At 31.2% G+C, this 23,311-nt stretch overlaps 1 protein-coding gene across 4 annotated transcripts in view; it reads right to left on the bottom strand.

Moving 5' to 3' along the window:
• The window catches only part of LOC134692936 (orexin receptor type 2-like), an 86,954-nt gene that overhangs the window by 46,820 nt on the left and 16,823 nt on the right, over positions 1-23,311 (bottom strand). For 2 of the 4 annotated variants that reach the window (XM_063553580.1, XM_063553578.1), the window contains exon 1: positions 19,510-19,588. The exons of the other annotated variants lie outside the window; for them this stretch is intronic. The gene's annotated coding sequence lies outside the window, so the exon portion shown is untranslated. Of the gene's footprint in view, positions 1-19,509; positions 19,589-23,311 lie in introns of those variants that run through there. 4 annotated transcript variants of the gene reach the window in all.

The following is a 23,311-nucleotide window of genomic DNA, read 5'->3' as shown; positions in this document are numbered from 1 at the left end:
TTGTAATCAATAACAAAAAATGAAATAAACATTATAAAGTAAACAAGTAAATAAAACTAAAAAAAAACATCATTTCTCTTCACCCTTCAGAGTATAACATGTTAAATTTAATATAATAAATCATTGGATACGCATATACTTTATTAAAACCCATGAACTATGCATTGGGTAGTACGTGTGGTATAAGTAACATTTACGTGAAGTACATTGCATTAAAATGGATAAATATATAGATATGTCACTTAAAAAAACATAGGAAATGGATGTTCATAAACAAATGCCGTAAAAAAAATCGAAGCGTGAGGCCTTTCAACTATTTATCTTGAGCGGTTTTCTTTGTTAAGATCATATCGTTTTCATATCAGCGAATTATGAAAGATAACTATGCGTTACTACACAAATAACTAACTTTTACTTTTACTTATGATATTTGATGATGTTTTCACTGTATATCAATAAACAAATGGTTGTGATTGGATGTTCAGTAAACAAAAGATTACATACAACGTACTATATGATCTAACCAACGTTTACCACCCAAGTCCACAGTGTAAAACACCAATATGTCTTGCTGTTTTCTGTAATATACCTTTTATCATTTTATATTCTTTGGCAATGAAATTATTAGTTTTACCCTAGTATTAAACCATTTAGATGCAAACTAAATATAATGATGAGAGATTTCAATTAATTGAATGCAAAACAAAGATCTCATTACGAGGTTGAATAGATTTTTGTCTTCTCATAAATTGCACCCTTTAACAACCTATTAGAGAGTTGATGTACAGGGGATGCATCATTTACAATATAATGTATAACATGCTATCTCCTTCGAAAATGGAAACTTGACATGCGAAATATACTTAGCCTGAGACAATTTCAATATAATTTCTTAGTGGTAGAAGAAAAATCTGTGTTTTAATGTAATGAATTCTTCAATGGCAGTTGTCTAGTCTCAATATTGTCAAATCCATTTATATCACTTCTTATCGGCCAGCCCAGGTTTCGTTTGCAATTTACTTACTAAGGACTGTCTCTATTTGACGTGGCGTGACTCAAAATATTAAAGAAATGTGGTCATGTGATAACTCTCAGACGAAAGACATTAAGCTTTTCCCTTTAACATATCACCGAGTATAATCAAATAAATGATTGTACTTTTTCATTCCTTTCTTTGGTTTTAATAAATACCATGTGACATTTGCATCTTTAGTTGTGTACTCGGTGCAAATTATCAATATGCGAGACTTTATAAATATATTTGAAAAGAAGATACAAGTCTGAAAATATTTGTGGAGATCAATCATACATGATTTTGTTCGGCGTTCCTTCTATTTTTAATCGTCTTGGGTAATTAAACCCATCAAGAGTTGGTTGAACACGATTATGGAATAACCGTTTCACGGGTAATATCTGATATGTTCCTTATTTCATAACTACAATACCCTTCGCTTTTCACATATGCGATCTACCGAATTTGACGATTTACCGGATTTGTAATCACAAAATCACATAAGCAACACGACGGGTGCCACATGTGTAGCAGGATCTTCTTACTTTTCCGGAACACCTACGTTTTGGTGGGGTTTGTGTTGCTTAATCTTTAGTTTTCTATGTTGTGTCTCCTGTACTATTATTTGTCAGTTTGTCTTTTTATTTTCATTTAGCCATGGCGTTGTCATTTATTTTCAATCTATGAGTTTGACTGTCCCTCTGGTATCTTTCGTCCCTCTTTTAAAACATTTACTGTTTATTTTTGTCCCAGAGCAAACAGTAAAGTTCGATGCAAACTATGTTGATTAATTTAGAGTTAGGCAATTAAATGTCAGGATTTCATTATCTTCTTCAAACAATAAAACAAAATCTGTCTCATTTAAAAAAAAAGAATACTAAAAGAAGTCTATTGGTGTACTTTTAAAATTATGAGATTTAAATCCCTGAAGACCGCATTGTGCAGTGTATATGTATCTCCTACATGGTAATTAATTATGTTGACTGACATTTATGGGGCTATTTTACCTAACTCAACAATTTTAACGCCATTTTAAGTAAATTATCGGGATACACCACTACTAAAATTTACTTTTTACGAAAGAAATGTTCACCGCTATTCCTTTAATTACGTTTTTTTGTGCTTTTAAAATGGCGAAAACATCAGCTTAGATAACCGATGACAATGTTATTTTTAAAGATAGTTAATGGCTTGATGAATTTTAAAACCATTGGTTTGATGCAACTATTGGTGGACGATGCATCCCTTTGTGTATCACAAGCCATAAAACCAGCACGTGCCTTGACATGATACATATCATCTATATTTTCTGTAAATGAAACACTAACGGTTTCATTTGATTGGGGACTTTCCTTTTTGAATTTTCCCCGGAGTTCAGTATTTTTGTGATTATTTTTTTCTACGTCCATTTAAAAATACAGTGAAACCTGTTTTAAGAGACCACTTAAGGGAGAGCAAAAAAGTTTTTTTTTAATACAGGTTCATTTTATATATAATGTACTACAGAGGAATCTAAAATGTATGGTTATATAACACAGGATTTACTTAAAACATGTGGTCTCTTTTAAACAGGTTTGACTGTACATGTATAGCCATAGCCGCATTTGGAAATTTAAGTTTTGAATGCTGTTCAACTTTCTCTTTTCATTTTGGATTTCAACTGTTGACTTGGTTCCACTAATGAGACTTCTATAGACAACGAATCAATTTACAAACTTTAAATATAATGTATATGAGTACTTGAAATACTGTTGCACACTTCAATAGAATCAATTTCCAACTGAACAAGTTCAGTTTAAACACGTTTTCGTACGCAGCAATAAGTTATTTTATCTATCACATCTTTTTGTATGTTAAATCTAAAAGTCTGAGCGATTTTTACAATTCATAATCGTTGCTTTCAGTTCTAAATTTAGGATCTCTGCTGACGATAAGATTAAAATCTTTATTTGAATTACATCTAAAAATCACGAGAGAAAAGTAACACAAACAAAATCTTAAAAAAACAAACAAATAACATTGTGTTCAAATTATATACAATTAAATGGCTTAAAAATGTAAAATATTTAAAGCATGCTTACCCAGCCAGAGCAATTCTTCGTTTAATGAAATCTAATGAAAATCTGATTGATTTAATTACGCCATGTACAATATCCAATATTCAAATGTAATTAAAGACAAAAAAGCACGGAAAATAAACATCCCGTGGAAACAATAGAAGAAAGTTAAATGTTATGCCTTACCTGGTCAGCTTTGCGTTTGATTAGTGCATTCTTCCGTTTTCATAATGGCATTCCGTTTTTGAAATCGATTTATATTTGGAAAACATAAAAAATACTGCATTTAAACCCTGGATAAGTAATTTCCGCTTTAAATTAATTGAAACGAACGTTTCTCAAATAGAAACTATTTTTGAAGTAGCGTGTAAATTAAGGCCTGTCCTAGAGCTTGTGGTACATATTATAATTCCATTGATTCTTTTTAAAGCTGATTTCAGGGATCGTCAAAGCATTAAATAAAGAATGAGTGACCTTATTTTTATACTCTAACCCACCCAAGGCGATATATTTATTTATTTCTATAATTACGGAAACCAGTTCATTTAAGGGACTTTAACCTAATGTCTGACTTAAGAAACAAAGTATTAGAAAAGAATTATGATTGATCATTAAGCTAGTTGACATTTGAACATTTTCCATGGCAACAAAATAAGTATTTGAACATTTTCTATAATTTACAATAAGAAAACATTAATCATGTGTCGAGTCAACAAGCAAGTTTGTTGCCTATGGTAAAAACACTATTATTTTCGTATTATGGATCGAGGCGGTCTATATACTAGATATGTTTGCCTATAATCCATCAGAATTCTAGATTTCATAAGAGCGTTGCATATAATTTTATTCTAATTATGATTGGTTTACTTCCGATACAAAGATTACTTAGCGATCCATGCTCATTTTAATCTTAAGAACGGATGGAAGAATTGTCTGCGAGTTCAGCTGCCAGGGAAAACCTTGTTGAAATTAATGGAAATACACCAAATGAAGGATTAAAAATAAGTAATCTAATCCATTTTAATAATATCTTATTTCATCTCTATAATATTTGCATTCCTCTGTAAGAAACAATAGAAGTTCTTATATTCTTACTACAAAATTGAGTCAACTTTACATTATTTTCTATTGTTCTTCATGTACAAAGGCAAGTAAAAAGATCAGCTTATTTCCATAAAATGTAAAGACCAATGTTTCCTAATATACGTGAAGATGACATTCAAAAAGCATCTAATTTTTTGTTTACTAAAAAATGTTCATAAAAAAAATAATGTTTTTTTCTAACATCAACAAAATTTCCTAAAAATTTATGATTACCGAAATTAATTGCTACGCATACTAATGTAAAGAAGAATTTCCAAAATAATTTTACAAAAAAAGAAATGAGGCAGACATGAAACAAGTCCTCGTGACTGCGTGCTCACCTGTAGTGTGGAAGTTTATTGGTTCGGACTCCTGTCAGTCAAAGCAAAGACTTTACAATTTGGATTTGCTACTTCTCCACTAAGCACACGACATTACTGAGCATGAACAAAATCTGTCGGCTCGGAGTCAGATATATATTTCACGGAAGGTGATATGTCGTAATGCGGACTGATTCCTTGTAAACAAGCACGTTAAAAATCGATTTTTGCGCGTCGGTCAACACTTAGTACAAAGTAAGGTTATTGAAATACTCATTTCACAAAAAAAATAATGTGGATGCAATTTAACTTTAGGAACAACACTTTTACCTACTTCTTTACTGACACATAGAGAATGAATACTGTACATTTTGTTGATTAAATTAAAAAAAAAAAGTATGTTTCAACAAATTTCTAATAAAAACGGGCACATATGAGATGTTCAAATAATGTGATTTTCTTTTTAAAGAATTATAAAAATATATAAAATTTAGTTTGTATTTAAATCTTTTACCATGAGACATACATAAAATTTCAAACGCTCAAATTTCTAACTAGACTGCAAGCAAGTATTTTTTATGACAACAACTGCCTACCGTAGTATTGATATTTATTAAAATACGTTTCCTTAATCTGCCGCAGCTTCAATTGAAAAAAAATCTCCTACAACTTCAAATGAGCATGATCACTGAACAGTTTTATTGTTGATTCTGACACAATCGTATTACATAGACGAATAATATTTCCGTTTCAACATAAGTTATTATTTAATCCTGTAAATAATAAGACAGTCCCTTGGAGCTTGATGTTAAATACCAGTAACAAGGGAGCAGTCGATGACAGTCTATATTGGATACCAGATGTATTCAAAGTGAGATTTATACAATCGATAAGTATAGCAGCTAGGGCTTGTTTACAATGTACTGGAGCCTATTGTTCGTTTGATGTAAGTCAGCGATAAACTGACCATAAATTCTTTCTTTTTTATTGGATGGCAAACTGTTTAGTAGGAATACGACATAGTCTGTCAGTATTCTCTTATTTTACTTCCTGTTCAAAAAGAAGAAAGAACTTAGTTGCCTTTTCAGGTCTTGTGAGTGCACCTATCATCTGACATTCATTGTAAAAGGATGTCACGATGGTTTCTCAATATCGTGGCAAGGGAGTTCTTATATATCTTCAAGTAAATGTATCAGAAATGTACTCAACTGTTCAATATTTGTATTATGATACAAAACTCTTAACACCATATGCATGTTGGGTGCAAAGTGATTGTTTAAATCTACTGAAAATGAAAAATGTGGTAACTATGACACAATATTTTAACATTGACCACACGATCCCATTTTTTTCAATACAAGTAAAATGATAAATATCATCTGAATGTGTATCGATCCTAGCAAGTTGGTTGACCGTTCTGGAATATCCTTTTCACAGCTGATATCAAATATGTTCCTTATGTCGTACTACAATCCCGTTCCATTTACGAATGTGACCCACCGAATGAATTATTTACCGGGTTTTGTAATCCTGAACAACACGACGTGTGCCACATGTAGAGAAGGGTCTGCTTACACGTTCTGAGCACCTGACATCACCCCTTTTGGTTTGGGTTCGTATTGCTTAGTCTTAAGTTTTCTATGTTGTGTCTTGTGTACTTTGTCCTTTTGTCTTTTTCTGTTTTAGCCATGGCGGTGTAAGTTTATTATCAATCTTCGAGTTAAAAAGTCCCCCTCGTAAATTCCCCCCTCCTTCAAATGTGTACAAAACACATTCTTAACCAAAATCAAAACTAAGTTAATTCGTGCAATGTCATGCATTTGTTCATATCTAATAAAAAAATATTTACAAAATCTTCTTCAAAATTAATGTATAATTACTTAACAATATCTTGATTGTATGAACATGTGTGTTGGTGTATTAAAAAATCCAAATTACACAAATTCAATAAAAATTCTGGTAATACAACAGAAACAAGGGGAAGTAAGCTGGATACTTATTACTTGTCAATATGTCTCTATTTTGTAGACGAGAATCATTACAAAAGTCTTGTTGCTCCTCAATTAGACCCAAGATAAATGCGATATAAACATCTGACTGAAGTATTAAAACCAAAAAGGCCAGTAATTTGTAATTATACTGCCGAGTGTTGTCAATTAGAAAAATCATTTGCATGACAAAAATACGTTTTGTTCTCCTGCAAACAGTTTTTATCCCTACACAACGCAGGAAATACAATTATTTGTATGCTGAACATTAGCATTTTTGACATTTGCAACTTTTTTCCGGTGTTATGATAAATATGTTTTATGACATGGGACTATTTAACCGACTACCATGTGCGTGTTGTTTTTCAATGCAGACTAGAGATAATTTCTAGTTAAAAAGTAAACTAATGTTTATTTGACAAAAGTTAGGAATTATAATGATGTATGGTGGCCATTCTCAAAGGATACAATTTTCTTTCGAATGTCGATAGTTTTCTCTGGGAACTCTGGCTTCCTCCCCTTATAAAAACTGGCCGCCACGAAATAGCCCAAAGTTGCGCAAAAACGTGGTGTGAAAACACCATTTATCAACAATCAGTCAAAGAATGCATAAAGGAAGTGAGTTTTTTTTGCGTTTATACGCAGATTTTTATAACATTTCATACGAGGGTTCCATAAACATAAGACTCATTAGTGGTGCTCGATTGAACACAATTTAAACTGAAAACTTTGAAGTTGTGCAAAAAACGATTCAAACAGTTTGTGCCTATTGGTAGAAAGACATAAGTGTTTTTATTGCATAAATAAAAGAAAATATAAAAATATTTTTTAGAAAAATGGACATTTCAATGACAACAATTTCAAAAACCCGTAATATTCAACAGACAGCAAAATGCAACGCAAGCATCATCAAACTACAGACTATTCATCCTATGTAGGGGACGGGTTTTTTCGGGATACTCAATTTTAGAGCGTAATATCAAAAAAATATTTGACAAGCAATTAATTCATTTAAAACGCGTTACACCTTGCATGTACAGTATAAGAATGATCGGTGTGTTCTGATGATTTGTCTACTTATTCTAAATCTGAAAACGTAGAAAATGTTCGAAATATAAAATATTTTATTGCAATTACCTGTTAGGAGAGACAATGACACTGTAAGATCGTTGAAATGTAATGTCGTTATGAAGAAGTTAAAGTACACATGAAAGCATGCTGTTTAATGTTGTTTAATGTTGTTTAATGATGTTTAATATTGTTTAATCTACCTAATAAGTTATGACAGCTGTATATAAAAATCAATTTATAAATAAATTTTATATCATTTATTACAAAAATATGTATGTCTTTCTACGTGATTACAATCGGTATACATGCTAATTATGTCTGAAATCAAACCGATTGTTCGACAATTGTTTGAATTTTGTTTAAATTTTAGGAACAGTTTTCAACCTGCACTGGTCGCATTTCATTTGCACGCATTCATTTTGCAGATAACAATATGTAAAACAGGTAAAAATAAAGATCATAGCTACTAATAAGATATATGACTACACTTATGATCTTTGTGCATATTTGTAATTATAAATTATAGATTTTTCATATTGAACTGATAAAAACATACACCTTGATCATTTGAAATCCCCCAAAAGGATAAGACATACATGGAGTTTCGTTTGTAAGAAACAAATCGGTGAAAAATAATTTGTTTGAGATGGACTTGGTTTCCGTTTCCATCACGTCAGGAGATATTTCATGGCGATGCACCGTCAATAGTTACAAAGGTATTTTACCAGATATCTAATTTCAATCAGGGCTTTCGGGCTCTCTGTCATTAAAAATTACTTCACTATTAGGAGTCACGACACAATTCGCACTGGAAACACTAAATCAAGTGTTTTGATTGGTTGATTTTTGAGTCTGAGTACTCGAAAAGGTCTTTGAGCATCAATATCCGCAGCAGGATCCAGTCCGTAATACAAAAGGACCGGAATCATTTCATGCTCGTTTCTATTCAGCACATCCATATATTTTTGAACACCTAAAGGCATGTAAAGTCAGTACTTTTCATTTTTAAGTATCATGTTAGTACATGTTGGAGAAACTGGTGGGTTTTCTTATCTGATAAACCAAATTCAAACATATAGTGCAAGCAAGTTTGCGAAGATCTTCTTAACATGTCGAAGTGATGATTTCTGGTTGTATAGTCAGTTGAATTTTGTTGATGTTTGAAGGAATTTCTGCACGTTTACCACCAACATGACGACGGAGAGAAGTCACTCTCTCTCAAATCACTTGACTAATATATAAGAAACTATCAATTTAACATACTTATATGTGAGAAATGTAACAATGAACTTTCATTATATAACAAATCTATTTAAACTTGACGTTACTGGTATTTCATTTTCTGCAACATTTCAATTTTCATGAACGTTTTGTATTACTTGAAAAAACTTTTTTCTTTTTATTCGATCATCATATATTTCCCTTTATATCAAATAACCATATATTTACGAGAAACAAGTCATGTCGTAACGCCTGCCAGGGCGAAAGTAGTTGTAACCTTTTGAAGAGATCATTACATTGAGTTGTAACCACATTATTGCAAGTTGTTAAATTTCAATTTCGACAGAAAATAGGCAATCGATTTTTTGACATATTACAAAAAATAAATTAAAGTAATAAATGTAAATTCTGGTTGCATGCGTTTCTGTATTTGATCAATAACAATATGTCTTACGAAATTGTATATATGTTAATTTACGAAATTCAACAACAAAATGTAATTATGTTCAAGATTAAATATACACCACGTGACCTGCTCATTAAACATCAAAAGTTAAAATGACTTGGACTAAAATTTAATCATTTTGTTCCCTTGGTGGATAAGCTAAAATACAGTTATAGTTTTCAGAGGAATAAATTCTCCGCAACCTACTACAGAGTACGTTATATCATAACTTTATTCATTGTCTCAAATGTGTGATCACTTTATTTATGAACTGTTTGGAAGTTTTGAGTACCCATTAGTGCGAAAACATTTGAGCAAAAGTATTTCCTTACTAGACAATTACACAGTCTGGTCTATCATAACTTCATTCATTGTCTAAAATAGGCGGTGACTTTTTAATGAAATTTGTGAAAGCTAAGTAACTGTTTTTACGAAAACATTTGAACAAAAGTATATATTAACTAGACAATTACTAAGTCTGGTCGATAAAGCCCTTGTTGTAATTTTCTGTTACGAACAAAACTAAATACTTTTCATTGTTATAATGGCGCTTATATCGACATTGTTAATTGTCACAAAGTATATCTAGTATAGATTGATACTGCAGAATATATGTGCCAATTCTAAGAAGATGATGTTATTTACTTTTAACTCAATTAAGATAAAAAGCGTCATACATATCTCGATATATCACTCAAATACGACAGCTTTGACTAAGAAATATGTCTACTGTCTTTTTGAATGTCATATCGAGTATTTGTTTGGCAAGAAACAAATTTCTAATACAAAGTGAATTGCTCGATGCTTGAAATTGATATAAATAAGATGATGATCCCAATCTTGGAAGTACTTTCCATAAATGAGATAAACGTTATCTTCTGTAAATGCACAATATAGTGAAACTAAATCAAAGTTAACCCATTTTAGTCCAAAACAGTATTCAATAATTGGAACTTAACAGATGGCCTATTACTTGATATTATTTGCAAATTAACTGTTAACTGTGATAAACGATATAAATATGAATGATTTTGTCTGAGATTTTTTGCATCCCTTGTGTATTGTGCATAAAATCAAAATTCTGGCATATCTAACTGTCATATTACTATGTTTGAGAATCAACTAGATATGATAATTGTGCAGACTTGACAGAATAAACTAATCCTTCTAGAGCACATTGCACCTATAATTACATGAGTCAAACAAAGATTCAAATCTTTCATTTTTGTCACTTGATTGTGCAACTATCTGTGGTTGAAGTGTTAATGTACTTACGTCCCTAGACGGACATTAGAGGGTGAAGTTGAGTTGTTCAGGTCCCGAACTGTTCTCAATGGAACCGAATATGGTTAAGTCATGTATCTTATACGGAACACGGAAATCCTGTCAATGGGTTCGGCCCTCGGTACGACAATAGACATGGAAGTATGTTCTTAAGAATTTATAGATATCGCACAGTTAGTCAGATGACACGAAAGACCTATAAAACGAGAAGGGCAAGTAGTCAGACGATAAGAAAGAGGAATGTGCAATAAGACAGTTACTGAATTGAAAATATGAACGATGAAGCAAATAAGACGCATAATAAGCAGACAACTTGGTGACAAACCAGGTGAGAAGCCAGATATAGAACAGAAAGTCAGATTATAAGAAATCAAACTTTTAATAGCGCAATGAGACGGATAGCAAGAAAGAGCAATTAAACTTGCAAGTAGCCTAGAGAGCCTAGTGACAAAACAAAAGTAACTTTCGAGTAGCCGGTTAGTAAGCTGACAGGAAATAACAATCAAACATAGACAGCCGGGTGACAACAAAAAGAATATTTCCAGTATCCAGTTATATAATATCAAATTTACGAGTAGCATAGTTATCTGGATTACAAGCAGGGACGATACCACTAGTGAGTAGCACAGTAAGCTAAATGGCAAGAGAGGACAATCCAGGCATAATGTTTTTGAATAAATATCCGTTACGTCAGTGTTTTTTACCATCTATATCTTACAGACATTATACAAATAAAATCAAGAATAGGAACTGGGACAGGGTTACTTCAGTATTGAATTATAACTTTGAAACGAAAAATATTTTCACATGGTGCACTTTAACTTTTAAATGAGCAAGGCATAGTCAATTTAACGTGTAAACCTATATATTTCACAAATTACTGCATTGCATATTGCTTTCCAAAAATGATCTGCATCTAATTTAAGTTGTTAAAGAACAATCAAATTAAACTGTATTGAAATCTGTAAATCTAGAATTCAACAGGGATTTTACGTAGAGCTTAGTATCGAATGACTGATTTCTAGTCTAATTTTGTTGGTATCAAATCTGAATTCAGCTGCATTGCACATCATGTAGGGAATTGCAAATGTACATCAAAATGTTCGCTTGATAACTATTCAATACTCGTTCATGTATTGGAAAATTGATATTCCAAGATGTAAATTAAAGAGAGAAATAACACTCTTTTTAAAAATGAATATGGCTATTTTTTAGTTGTTAGACATTAAATAAGTTTATCACACAATCCCTGTTGATTTTTTTACTAATTATATAATGTGAAATATATATTTCAAAGTTAATTATCAAGATTTTAATGCCAGACCCGAACGATAGTTCGACTTGTATCGAAAATTATATCAACATTGTTCTCAGCCGTGGACAATGGAGATTCGGCCGATAAAGTTTTTTTTTCTACATTTGTCTGTATGAACAAGGAAATAATTTGAATTTGTTGTATAATATTGCAAAGCATTTTTCTTGTATAATAGATAAGGCAAACATTTATATATTAGATGAACAGTCATATATATTCATACTAAAACTAGTTCATTTCGTTTAATATCGGAACCGTATATAACCACTGCTATATAAGCAGTCATTACTGTTACATCTTCATAAAGTGAGCAATAATTTGCCTGCCAACAATGTGGGTGATTTATAGAAATGCTGTGTCCTATTGTAATAAATCATACACGATAAAAGCAAATAGAATCTGAACAAAGACTCTATTTTATATCATTCGTTTTTCTATTGATTAGCCGAATGAAACACCGAACGTATGACAAACAAAATGCTACAATCATTCTGATATCCTCGTGAAATGAAAACATAAACATTTCCCGCGTAATCCATTTGACATTTTCCCGGGGATTTTATTTTATCCAAGAAAATAAATCATAAACTTCATTAGTATGACTTCCGAATGAGCAATAAAATATTGCGTATTTTATTTTCCTGTGAGATAAATAGAAATGTAAAACGACCTAACATTTGATTGTAATCGAAGAAATTGCCAGTACTTAAGAAGTACGAGGTTTCCCGCCAATTTTAAATTTGAATTTTTCTACGAGCAAAACCTTAATGTTAACTGAAGTCACAATACTACGTTGAAGCTGTACGTTAGATAAATTAATAAGTACACAATAGTACTTACATTTTGAAGTTGTACAGGGAATAGTTGTTTGAATATATCACTCGACTTACGTTTTTGACTAACGGAAATAGACACATCAATAAATATCATTGAAATTTTATATAATTACTGTTATTTTTGGAGATGTAAATATGCGGTTTTATTGTCTTTTGAAAAGTGATAGTCACTGTGGCCAATGGTGAACAACACATTAACAGATTTTTTTTTGTTTTATTCCATTTTGGAGAGAAGACAATGGACTTGATGTAAAATATTCCCCAAAATTAAATTGTATACCAAACACTTTACCAGTCAAATTAGTTAAGTTAGTTATAACTTTTAATTCTAATAAAATTCGTAACAAATTATTTCAGATAAAAAAAATCCTCTAAACCTAAAATCTATAGAAGTTACAATTAACATAGGAATTCAAAATCGTGCCATCATAAGACAATATTTTAACTAGACATAGGAAGATGTGATATGATTGCCAATGATACAACGCTCCCTTTAAGTAACAATTGATAAAAGTAAAACATTATAGGTCAAGGTAATGCCTTCAACATGGAGCCTTGGATCACACCAATTAGCAAGCTATACAGGACCCCCAAAATTACTAGTGTAAATCTTTCAAGCGGGAAAACCAACGGTCTAATCTATATTTTGTTCAAATAATATTCATATTTACAACATGAACAATGGTGATGTTGGACAAACTTCAATGAGAAGAACGTTATGTCTAGATTGAAATCTATTTGGGGTTTTACTCTAAGTAAGTTATAATTTGTTTATACATAAACATATTTACTGGCAGGTTAACGTAAGCTGATGTTAATGGCCCGGTTTTGTTTTTATTTTCTTCACTGTTCGATCACTTGTCAAGAAAGAGATTTTCAGAATACCCTAAAATTAAGGTTTATTTTTATAGCATGATTTTAAAGCTGATTTTAATCGGCGGTTCAAACTTTTTACTGTGTACATGTATCTTTTAAAATCCGGATTTCTCCCACGCACAACGACAACGTTCATAATGATTGAGTCCTTAAGATGGGTGAGTGGGATATTATCAAAGCATTGTGTTTAAAAACGGGAACCGATAAAATAAAAGTGTAGTTATAGTCAATTCATAGGGGAATGTATGTTTATACGTAAGTGGCAATATAGTTCCTTGATCACGCGCTTAAGTTCTAGTTAAACACGTTCTTAGAATATAACGAAGCTGTCATAATAAAATTTCAAATTTCTTATACAATTTTCCTTTGCGTCATAAATAACTTATACTGAATGAACCTGCAAACATTTTTATTTGTTATGTATAATCAATAGTAAAATCCCGGAACAATATTGGCGAAAATCTCCGAAGCAGGAATATTAGAAAAGTAATTATGTAATAACCAGCTTCAAGGTCAATTGTATTGTTTTGTTTTTTCCTCTGTTGTCATATCGTTTGAAAGGTTGCAAGCGAATCCATATTGTCTTTTTTTTTATATTTTCCACGACAAATGCATTGCTTCCATAAAGACTTTTCAACAGCGGTATACTACTGTCGTCTTTATGTATACTGCACTCGTGATCTTTATTGTATTTTGAATAGTCTCTCGGAAATGTATGCACAAACAATATGTTTTTATACTTTATTGCCAAGGTATCTCTTAGGCTTAAACATTTAAAACAGTTCACCAAAATTTACTACTCATCAACACAATAGTCGAGGACACTGGTTCTACAAAAAGTCACGAGATCTTACAACTGCAGCTGTAGACAATATATTTCTGTAGTTGTTATAACAAATATTTAACTCCATTTTAAAAAAGGGATAATTTTCAATCAGTTTTATGACCTTATCGATATATAACATTTGATTTTAAAAGGAAGGTTAAGTTCGGAATGATACGTGATTGCTGGTAGCTAATCAAAATAACCTATTATAATGAAACATATATGTATTGTAATTACAGAATTTCAGAATGAAATAATTAAACGAACACACCTTGACAATGTCCACGATGAAAATCTAGAAATATAGAAAATCTATTTCTTTTTGAATGACCGTTCTGTGTGATTTAACATATTAAGAAAAAAATACAATGAGGCAATTATATGTTGAATTGATTTTTTTCCATTTGCTAATTGCTAATTGTATTAATTACAGGTATGACGCACCATGATCCAAAGAAAATTATTAGACCAATGACTTCCTTACATTATACCTATATTATATGGCATGCAACAATATGATTATATGATTAAATAGTATGACAATAATAACCTTGGGTAACCGCAGCAAACGTCTTGCTGACAACGACTGGAATTATATTTATGGTGTATGCACACCAGTTTAAGACAGAACAGCAATTACTACTCAAGGTTCAACATAAGTCCATACGATATTGGCCTTGGATATCTGCTAGCATGGCAGTAATTCAGTCGTAGCGGATTCTCATCTACCATACAATCAAGGTAGGTGTGCACATGGGATTTCAAAGTAAACTAAGTGATATATTTAGTATTTCATGATATAAAATGAAAAAAATATCTATGTAAAATAATACCCCTATTTTTTTCAGATTTGACATTGAGGAATTTCAGGTACGTTGAACACCAAAATCATGTTGACGTAATTTTTTTTATCTGAATTTGAGGGTTCGTTTGTACATGTAAGTATTATATTTTGATTTGAATATATAAACCCTCTTTAATTTAAGGTAAATTCATATAAGTACCATATTCGAATTCGATAAATAAAAAACCTATTTTTTTCCATGTAAGTACCATATTTAACTTTGCATTTAAACCCTTTTTAATCAAATTTCTCAATCAATTGAAACATGTCTATACATGTAAAGAAAAGAAAGGATGAAAAAGATAACCCTACGTGGAACTAGAACAGACATGACCATGTCTTAGGCATACTTTATGGGTGTTACTACAAGAACAAGGAGTATATGCAAGTTAAGCAGTACCACGAGATGCCACCGCTGGTGGAGATTTATTTCCCCGTGGGTATTACCAGCCTGGTAGTCAGCACTTTTTGTGCTGACATGAATTATCATTGATATGGTTATATTTTTCAATCAACTGTTTACAAAATTTAGAATTTTTTAAATACTAAGGCTTTTCTTCCTCAGGCATAGATTACCTTAGCTGGATTTGGCAAAACTTTTAGAAATTTTGGTCCTCAATGCTTGTCAACTTCTTACTTACTTTGGCCTTTTTAACTGTCTGCATTTGAGCCTCACTGATGAGTCTTTTGTAGACGAAACGCGCGTCTAGCGTATATACAAAATTTAGTTCTGGTATCTATGATGAGTTAATTGTAGAACTTAAAACAAGAATATTGTAAAGATATCCTTTAAATGCCATCATATGATGCAAAATTGTAAATACTATATTAGCCTTTAAGTGCCCCAATGGTTGTGTTCTTTTCATTTTTTCATTTTAGTTTACAGTTTGTCGAATATGTGTCTATCTATCGATAATTGGTTGCTTTAATTACATCATTAGCGAACTATCTTGTCATTTCTTTTGATCCATTCTCTAATTATTTGAAAATAATTAGACTTTACCTTAACTGTACATTTAGTTACAAACAATCATTAGTTGTTGGAGAAAGCTTCAGGTAGTGTATTTGAAAAGTGCCGTTTTAGCTATAATGGAGAATGAAATTCACAAATGCAATGAATTTTTATTGAACAATAGTTTTATAAACATCAAATGAGATAAACCAACCTTAATTAAAATGATTTTGAAAATCAATGTACAGTTTTCTTTTAAGAATAAACCATGTAACTCTTCTGTCAATAATGAAAATTCAATGTTCGGTTTTAATAGTTAAATCGTGTTTCACGAAGAAAATATAATGACAACAATATATAGAAGAGGAGCAACTCAATGAAACAAAACAGCGGTACCAAATAAATGTAAGTAGTTATCAAAGGAACTAGGATTATAATTTAGTACGCCAGACGCGCGTTTCATCTACATAAGACTCATCAGTGACGCTCAGATCATAAGAGTTAAAAAGCCAAACAAATACAAAGTTGAAGAGCATTGAAGACCCCAAATTTGAAAACGTTGTGCCAAATACGACTACGGTAATCAACTCCTTGGGGTAAGAAAATCCTTATTTTTTTCGAAAAATTCAGAGATTTGTAAACAGGAAATTTATAAAAATGATCATATAATTGATAGTCATGTCAACACTGCAGTGCTGACTACTGGGTTGGTGATATCCTTGCTCAGGCAATAAAAGTACATGGAAGATAAGACACACCCACAAATCAACAACACGTACACAAAAATGACTAATCAGGCGCACGTTACGGTACATCTTTCAAATAGAAAAAGGGGAACAAGTGTACTAAAAACTTTATCCAATTGAAAATAGAATCTTACAATAAAACAAATTTCAAAATGCAATTCAAAATCAAAAGTGTAATACTCCAACATCACAAATGCCATCCACGTTATGAAGGTGATATTGAAGGGAAAAAATAACAGGCTAAAGTACTGATAGAAAACGAATGATACAAGGCAAAATTAATGTTCATATTAAGAAAAATCCATATATAAAAACCAAAAAATATGTTTACAAGAAATTACATAATCAAATATCTCTATATGGATATAGAAGACTTTGATTTACCAAATAGGAATTTTATGAAAATATGTTATAATTGCCTTATCTGTAAATGTTTATAATGACAATTGTGCACTTTAATACAAAATCATAGATAATAATGTAGTTAACCCATGAATGTATAACCATACGAAAAACTCGGGTCAAATGATAAATCTTTTAAAACAATGTCTATAAATATGATGTTTGTAGTTAGTTTTCTCCTAGATATGAGTGATAAATGTGCCTTTATAATTGCCTAGGGTAACATTCAGACTCATAAATATAGGAAATTACTATAATCTTGTCTTAACTCAACGCTGACTTCGGTCATCTTTTTTCTCTGATCGCTTCATCGGAGTTCTAAACAATACCAAAAGAATAACAAGCTATATTGAATAATCTATGTCTGTAAAGGTCCTGGGAACTTATCGAAGCTTATATTACATAATGATTTTGACATTATCTAACGATTTAAATGTGTTATTTGAATGTAGGATTATCATACAATTGCATTGTGGGATTTTGTCCTTTGTTTACGATCATATTTTGAAATTGTTTGTATTCTTATTAAAGGTTTTTACTTCTGTTAGTATATTTTGATTGCAGAGATCTTTTGTGATACGTTTCATCATCATCGATTCAATTCATGACATTGATTAACTATACAAATCAGCATGTCTTGTGTGACTGCAAATGCGAATGCAAATGCGAGAGTAATAACACTTGTTTGAATGACAATAGCTGAACATGTGAAGGTCATTGCGAACAAATACTATATCCATAAATTAGAAACATCTGCCTTGAAATCAACTCAAAGTCTAAGGAATGAAAAAGATGAAAAATATTTATATTTATGTGATAATGCCGCAGCAATTCAGGTCTACCTTAAAAAAAATCACAAATATACTGAAAACCCGAGAGCCGAGCAACGCCGATCCCAACAAAAACTGCAGTTTGTCTCAATTCCATAAAACAAATGTAGGCATTTATGGATGGCACACACATACACACACACACACACACAGGGGTAATAAAAAGTAAAAACACAAAAATACCGAACTCCGAGGAAAATTCATAAAGGAAAATCAAAAATCAAAAGGCAAAATCAAAAGTCCAAACACATCAAACGAATGGGTAACAACTGTCATATTCCTGACTTGGTACAGGCATTTTCTAATGTAGAAAATGGTGGATTGAACCTGGTTTTATAGCTAGCTAAACCTCTCACTTATATGACAGTCGCATCAAATTCCATTAAATTGTCAACGATGCATGAACAAAACAAACATACTCAAAGAGTAAAAATGTCAAAAATAGGGGTACAACAGTCAATATTGTGTTATCATCTTAATATCTCTACATAAACAACAAATGTAACAAAGAAGCACAAAAAAGCATAAATTAATTTAACATTCTCATTTTGCTTTTCTTATACGGCTGAATTTATATATGTAAAGTCTACCCATAATGGTAGAAGGTTTCATTACTGGTTTAAAAATGCGCGTATGAAATTCGCACAGGTAGACATAAAAATAATTTTGTCGTATGACGGCATACACAAATGAAGACTTACGTAAAGTTTATATAACAAAAACAGACTTAACAGTAAAAGTAATAATAATAGATAAAATAATGGTGTAATAATATATCGTAAAAATGGGACTGATTGTTATTGATTACAATAGATAATTATAATCTTGCATTAACGTTACAAAGTGTCAAAGGTTTGTTGAAATTCAGGCTGGAGGAATGGCCCCACTTGTCGAGTTTGTTTGCATAATGTTAAAAAATCAATTTGAATGTGGAATTGGCCAATAATAAACTTTGAATGTACCTTACAGATGCTCACTGTGCAAAGTGATTTGGCGTTCACAACGGAAAACATTTGTTCCCGTTATTTACATAAAATATTTAATGTTGGTTATATAACTTAATTCAGACCAGTACCAATTAAGCAATCAATTAGTTTATCAAGGACATTTTAGCAAGTCTTCAATCTTAATTTTAGAATTCATGTAAGGGTTAGGTAAACGGCACAAGGGTTACATTTAACACGTTCTTGAATTTTAAAATGCAGGATCGGGAAAGCAGTAGAGATTCGTTCGATCCATCGTTTCAAAGATCGTCACAAATACGGAGGCAACATTTAGCACAAATACGGAGGCGACATTAAGCACAAATGCTACGGAAATTGTTATAATGTTATTGACATGTTTTTGTTAATCCAATGTTACATATTTAAATAAGGATCATAAACAAATTTTGATACTTACAATATCTACAAGAACTCAATTTCCTTCATATAAAATGGTTAAATCCTAAACTGTCATACATGTTATTGTCATATGTCGTTAAAGGCCAGCTGGCGAAAGCAGCATGTCATTTATGTATGTAAACACGACATTTACATCTGTTGACGGAATAAAATTAAATTAAATACTTCGATATCAGTTTTTATTAACAAGTGTTTATAACAGTCGTTAATCAACATATCGTCTTTTATTTTATCAATACATTTATGATTTTATATTGCATTAGAAAGTAAAAAAAAAAAAAAAAATACCGAACTCCGGTGATATTCTAGCGAAAAGTCAATAATCAAAATTATAATTTAAAAAAAAAATCAAACTCATCAAACGAATGGATAATAACTGTTATCATGGTTATATTCTTGACTTAGTGCAGGCATTTCTTGCATGAATGTCAAAAAGGAAGATGGAGGTTATAAGCGGCCTTCAGTGGCTATAAAGTTGTAGAAAATAGAAGATTAAACCGGGTTTTTACTAGCTAGCTTAAGCTTCTCTGTTTTCTTTTTTTCATGTACATTTTATGATTCAAATAGTTCTAGATTTAAAAAAAAACCTAGAATATTAATCTCAAAGCAAAAGTAAAACCCATTTTTTTCTATTGATTTTTATAATACATTTTATCTGAAGGCGACGTTGTAACGAGATCCATTGCTATGCTTCTGATCTTTTACTTTCTTTTATTATTTTAATGTTGTTCTTTTTCTTTGAAGTTGCTGCATGATAAAACAGCAATTTGATAAGGTAACATATTCAAAGAATTCCTACTACGTAAACGAGGTAATTATACTGTCACAGTATCTTTATAATGATAGATGATAATGTCAACTTGATCAATTGTATCAGGATTAATATCTTATGTTTAGAAGCCAAGATTTCCAATATCATATTTAAATCAACTAGAATTCTAAACCCAAACCAAAATTACCTATGATCAGGATTAGTATCTTATGTTTAGAAGCAGGATTTCCAATATCGTATTTAAATAAACTAGTCTAAGAATTTAAAGCCAATTCAAATTTACCTTTGATTTGTCAGTAATTCACAAAAAAATAAAATTGGTATAACATTACGGAGAGGTAAAGAGAGAAATGGAGAGAAGGGGAGGGAGTTAGGGAGAAAGATTAAGAGATAGAGGTATACTGTCACACTATAAGTTTAATGATAGATGATAATGTCAACTTGATCAATTGTATCAGGATTAATACCTTAGGTTTATAAGCCAAAATTTCCAATATCATATTTAAATCAACTAGAATTCTAAACCAAAACAAAATTACCTATGATTTGTCCTTAATGTATGAGTATAGTAAATTTGGTATCACATGAGAGAGAGAGAGAGAGAGAGAGAGAGAGAGAGAGAGAGGTATACTATCACACTATATTTTTAATGATAGATGATATGTCAACTTGATCAATTGTTTCAGGATTAATATCTTATGATTAGATGCCAAGTTTTCCAATATCATATTCAAACAAACTACCGGTATTACTCTAAACCAAACCTAAATTTCACATGGTTTGTCTGTTATTCACGAATGTAATATACATACTAAATTGGTTTAAGGGAGTTCGCTACTCATATAGGTCAATGTACTAGTTTCTGAGATATTAGCCATTTAAATTTTTGGGGGAAAATATTCTCTCTTGACTTTTCATAGCTTCATTATTGAAAAGTTCAAATTATCTGAAACTAGTAAGAATAAAATAAAATTCTATATCACTTTAACAGATGGCTTACCATTATACATGTAAAAGATTTATATATATAAAAAGAAAAATGGGGGTCAATTGGATTTTTTTTAAAACGCATTCAAATGGATAAAACCGAAAACAATATAAGTAGCGCTAATAGTCAGGTGTATCAAAAATTTACATGTATGGCTTGAAATCTTGCACTAAGCGACATCTTGCATCTTTGATAATATTTTACAAAGAAAAATAACGTGACTAATTTACCAAGACATCATTTAAATTCAAATTAATTCACATACAATAACATTTTTTTTACTTTGCTTTATAGATTCAAAAAGGTTTTGAATTCTTAAGAAATCAATGTAGATTAACATCAGTACTATACAATTATCCATACATAAAACATTCCATTTAATGTTCAAAGCAAGGGTATTACTTCTTTGCATTTCTCATCATTTACCTAGACATTTTGGTATATAATTATTGATGTAATTGTTCAAATAGCAATTTCAAATCTCCATACAGAATAATTAATGCATCACGTAAAAACCGTCCTTAGAAACTGAACAACTAAGAACCCAAACAACATTAATAAATAAATGAAGTCGAATTAATACTTTTCGTAAACTAGTTTCTATGTTTGAAAAAAAGACGGAGCTTAAATATGTATTAATTGACAAAATAAAATTGCAATGAACACCAGAATGATTGACATAATACTTATTTACATCACTGGTAAATTGTTTCTCAGAAATGTAAAATTCGAACAGACTCTATCATTTTATGACATATTTCAGTGCATTTGTAGATCAAAAGATAAAGTAGCGGTTTTTTTCTTTAATGTTTATTTTTTAAACATTTTTCAGAAATCTTAAAAGCTAAAGAAAGAAGAAAAGTGAACAATAAAATCAATGTGTTGAGAAACACCCAAGACAACACCCAGCGACCATACAATTAAAAGTAAAGTCACAGAAAAACTGAACTTCGGGAAAAATTCAAAACAAAAAGTCCCTAATCAAATGGCAAAATCAAGAGCTCAAACACATCAAACGAATAGATAACAACTGTCATATTCCTAACTTGGTACAGGCAATTTCTTAACACAAATCAATTCATGATAATAAAGATTGGGCAACACAAACCTAACGCAACATGGGATGCACAGATAAGCAGTAATGCTTCACTTGTGACACCCATCCAGTTCTCACTAGAAAGTAAAATTGCCATGTCATAATCGACGAAAAGCGAACGGGATAAAGGCTACGATATGTGAACCATGATACTCACGGAGATTTCTGACTGGATTTATATTAGGAATCTGTTTGGACAGTCGAAGAGGGGTGACTTCTACGGAAGATGCATACCATAATGGTGATTTGAGAGAAAGTCCGATACAGACCATTCGGTCAGCTGTTCGCCATAACACCTAATTAGCTCACTTTAATATTTTGGACAATTGGTTTTCATCAATATGAAGTTATAAAAGTGTTCATTATATTTAAAAAAGTGACTAAAAGGTGATGATATTACCATAACTCCAACCATAGGAACATAGTCACAATAGATATAAACTATAATGACACACAAGTTTTTTTTTTATTTTATGATGTTTATTCGTCTAAATTGTTATTTTGACAGTGGTTTAAAAGCTTTCCCCCCGAGTTTTTATTTCAATTCTAATATATTTTAGTCGTAGATGAAGACTTGACATAAATTGGTCAAGAAGCGACGACGTACAACATTAATATACACTGCAAGGCTCGAAAATTGCCATCTTTTGGGTATCTATATAATTTTTTATCGGTCGTCCCTCTGTCTATATCACTCTGTTCAGCTCTTAATATTATTCCGTATCATATCTTTGTGACGTCAAATACGTTGACCCGGCCTTAATAACTTTGACCCGGACATATCAGCGACGTCATAATGTTTGAACCGACGTTAATAACTTTGACCCGAACTTATCAAGTCATATGTTTGTGCTGTTCGCCAAAGAAAACACTTCCGAAACACGCAAATATAGCCCGATAAATCGATTATCAGATTATCTGCATATTGATATTGTAAAATATCA

Source organism: Mytilus trossulus, chromosome 12 (assembly GCF_036588685.1).
Source record: "Mytilus trossulus isolate FHL-02 chromosome 12, PNRI_Mtr1.1.1.hap1, whole genome shotgun sequence".
Taxonomy (NCBI): Eukaryota; Metazoa; Mollusca; class Bivalvia; order Mytilida; family Mytilidae; genus Mytilus; species Mytilus trossulus.
The sequence above is the reverse complement of the archived record's forward strand: the minus strand, read 5'-3'. Positions and strand labels throughout refer to the sequence as shown.